We start from the raw sequence: 4,017 nt of genomic DNA, 5'->3' as shown, positions 1-4,017 counted from the left end.
AAAAGTCCAACAAAATACATACATGCATTTTCATTTAAGATAGACCAATTTTCCTCAAAAATGACAGTTACATTTTTAGCCTAAAAAATTCACTTTTACCTGAAACAATTGAACTTTCCACCAAATAGTTGATTCGTCAATAAATCAGTTTAATTTTGAAACAAAAAGTGCATTATTATCAAAATTGTTGATCCGACAAAATTAATTAATTTTTTATCAACGAGTTCAATATAAAAAAGATAAATGTTTAACCTAAAATGGAATAAAGTACCCTTCAATAGCCCTCCCTTCTATAGCCCTTCTGAGAATTGACGCCGCGCGGACCACCGTCAACCCCAAAATCGGCGCTATAGAAGAGTTTCACTGTAATTCAACATTCAGTTACGAAAATTAAGTTTTAAACAAAAAATATATATTTTCAAAAAATAGTTGACGACTATTTCGATTACCTATGTAAATTACTGCGAATTACCTTTATTTCTTAGATTACAAGTTGATTGCTAGGACTGCCTAAATTACTTTGAATGAACTGGATTATATGTGGATTACTTCTGATTAAAACTAGATTACAAGTGGATTACCTAAATTACTTCGAATTAACTGAATTGTGCTAGGACTACTCCTATTTACTTTGGATTACACTATAATACAAGTTAATTGAATTGCCTAATTGCTTCGAATTAACTGAATTGTAGGTGGGAAACTCCTAATTATTTGAATTACTTCGGATCACAAGTTAATTATTTGGATTAGGTAAATTACATCGAAATAACCGAATTGTCGGTGGATTACTCCTAATTACTTAAGTTGCCGAGGATTGCACTGGATTACAAGTCAATTACTTTCGATTACAAGTTGATTACTTCGGATTAAAAGTTAGTTGCTTTGGATTGCAAGTTAATTGCTTTAGATTACAAGTTAACTAATTTGGATTACAATTTAATTACTTTGGAATACAAGTTAGTAATTTCGGATTACAATTGAGTTGCTTTGGATTACAATTTAATTACGTTGGAGAACAAGTTAATTACTTTGGATGACAATGTAAATACTTCGCATTACAAGTTAGTTGCTGTGGATTGAGAGTAAATTACTTTGAATCACAAGCTAATTACCCCGGATTACAAGTTAATTACTTTTGATTACAAGTTAATTACTTCGGATTACAAATTAGTTACTTTGGATCACAAGCTAATTACTTTGACTTACAAGTTAGTCACTTTAGATTGTAAGTTAATTGCTTTGAATTACAAGTTAATTACTTTAGATTATAATGTAATTACTTCGGATTACAATTTATTTGCTGTGGATTGCAAGTAAATCATTTTGAATCACAAGCTAATTACCTCAAATTACAAGTTATTTACTTTGGATTACAAGTTAATTACTTAGGATCACAACTTAGTTGCTTTGGATTACAAATTAATTATTTTGGATTTCAAGGTAGTTACTTTAGATTGTAAGTTAATTTCTTTTGATTACAAGTTAATTTGGATCACAACTTAATTACTTTGGATTACAATGTAGCTACTTCGGATTACAAGTTAGTTGCTGTGGATTACAAGTAAATCACTTTGAATCACAAGCTAATTACGTCGGATTACAAATTAATTACTTCGGATTGCAACTTAATTGCTTTGGACTGCAAATTAATCGCTTTGGATCACAAGTTAATTTGGATTACAAGTTAATTACTTTTGATTACAAGTTAATTATTTCGGGTTTCAAGTTAATTAATTTGGATTACAAATTACTTTCGATTACAAGTTAATTACTTTGGATAACAAGTTAGTCACTTTGGATTGCAAGCTAATTGCTTTGGATTACAAGTTAATTAATTTGAATTACAAGTTTATTACTTTGGATTACAAGTCAGTTGCTTCGGATTGTATGGTAATTACTTCAGATTACAAATTAATTACTTTCGATTACAAGTTAGTCACTTTGGATCGCAAGTAAATTTCTTTGGATTAAAAGTTAATTTGGATTACAAGTTAGTTTGGATTACAAGCTAATTACTTTTGAATTACAATTTAATTACTTCGGATCACAAGTTCGTTGCTTTGGATTTCAAGTTAATTACTTTGGACTCCAAGCTTATTACCTCGGATTACAAGTTAAATTCTTCGGATTACAAGTTAGTTGCTTTGGATCGCAAGTAAATTGCTTTGTATTATACATTAATTACTTTGTATTACAATTTAATTGGATTACAAGTCACTTGCTTCGAATTGCAAGGTAATTACTTTGGATTACAAGTCAATTTTCGGATTACAAGTTAATTACCTCGGTTCACAGGTCAATTACCTCGGATTACAAGTTAATTACTTTAGATTACAAGTTAATTACTTTGGATTGCAATTTAGTTGCTTTGGATTGCAAGTTACTTGCTTTGGATTACAAGTTAATTACTTTTGATTGCAAGTTAGTTGATTTGGATTGCAAGTAAATTGCTTTGGATTACAAGTTAATTGCTTTGGATTACAAGTTAGTTGCTTCGGTTTACAAGTTAATTACTTTAGATTACAAGTTAATTAATTTGGATTACAAGCAACTTACTTTGCGTTACAAGTTGATTACTTTGAATTACTCTTGAAATTATTCTTCACGATTATTGGTTTTATTATTATTGGATTATTGGTTGATCCGTGTACAAGTTGATTACTTCGAATTACTTGAATTACGACGGATTTCCAGAGTTTTGCCCCTCGACTGCGAGCAAACTTGCTCTGCAAACAAGAATTAATCGATAATAATGTTTGTGCTGACGATGTGTGCTCTCCACACTATTTATGTTGTTTACACGTCTTTTCAAATATTTTTGTTTGCTCATTACTAAATGCATTATTTATTTTCTCTGTTGCAGATTTGGAGATGAAACAAGATTTAGTAAGGCCATAAAATAAACGCTTGATTTCAAATTCTTCTTACTTTAGAATTACTCTTTCAGATTTTGCTTTTATTTTGAGTAAAATATTTCGGATGAGCGTTTCATTTATAGTATTCGTATCATTCACATATTAAATATAATATTTAACTTGTAAATATTTAAGTAACATTTTTAAAGTTTATTTAATTAATATGAATTTAAATAAATCATAATATGACTATTTTGATAGGAAATAGAAAATTTAAATATTATATAAACAATAATTTTGTCACTTAATTTTTTTAAATTAATGAGTAGTTAAAAGTCAACAAGAAATTGAAGGTAAAATAAAAGTCGAAATCCTCCCCCCCCCTTCCCCGACTTTGTTCGAGTTACAAAAAAAGTGCGTATTTTGTTCGTTTGAGAAAAATGACAATTAGATTTCCGCAACCTCCATAAAGTTAAAAACGAATTTCCCATAAGAAAAAAGTTGTTTTTGTACATTTTTTGAGACACTCAAAACTTTTCTTTACAATTAACCATAGAATAAAAATCAAAAAATACTTTATGAATTTTATCTCCGTCTGTTTTATAGGACCTCATAAAAAATCATAAATAAAAAACGGGGTTTTGCTAGTTTTTGGCGCTAATTATTATTTTTTTGCTGTTTCTTTTTGTTAAAATTGTTTCTAATGTATAAAATATTACTTTTCAAATGTTTAAATCGTTTGAAATTTATTATCCTTTATATTAATTTTCTCCTACAATTAAAGGTAGAAAGTAGTGGTTTTATCTGCAGTTTTCAACTTTTTATTCAGAGTAAGGAAACAATTATTTACAGTTAACAAACATAATTTTTAAAAGAAATTGTTATTTAACACATTTTCATTTCTTTTTTCTGAAATTGCGAGCTTCTTTTTATCTGTTCACTTAGAGTGAAGATTAATCAAAATAGTTGTTTAAACAGTTTATTAATATTTTAAACTATTTTCTATCCGAGTCATTATACAAATTTGTTGCTTTAGTTGAAAAAATTTGGTTTTCCCAGTTTTTGCCGCAAATCATTTTTTTTGCGGTTTCCTTTGGTGCAAATCGTTTCATTTAGATAAAATATTACTTTTTACTGATAGAGGTTTTTCTGAAATTTT

General features: G+C 28.3%; 1 protein-coding gene across 1 annotated transcript in view; it reads left to right on the top strand.

The window, feature by feature from the left end:
* LOC117171498 (splicing factor 3B subunit 3-like) overlaps window positions 1-2,991 on the top strand; it is a 37,947-nt gene extending 34,956 nt beyond the window's left edge. Inside the window, exon 4 of the mRNA XM_033358863.1 lies at window positions 2,867-2,991. The gene's annotated coding sequence lies outside the window, so the exon portion shown is untranslated. The remainder of the gene's footprint in view (window positions 1-2,866) is intronic.
* The last annotated feature ends 1,026 nt before the right edge of the window (window positions 2,992-4,017 follow it).

This window comes from Belonocnema kinseyi, chromosome 4 (genome assembly GCF_010883055.1).
Source record: "Belonocnema kinseyi isolate 2016_QV_RU_SX_M_011 chromosome 4, B_treatae_v1, whole genome shotgun sequence".
NCBI classification, from domain to species: Eukaryota; Metazoa; Arthropoda; class Insecta; order Hymenoptera; family Cynipidae; genus Belonocnema; species Belonocnema kinseyi.
The sequence above is the reverse complement of the archived record's forward strand: the minus strand, read 5'-3'. Positions and strand labels throughout refer to the sequence as shown.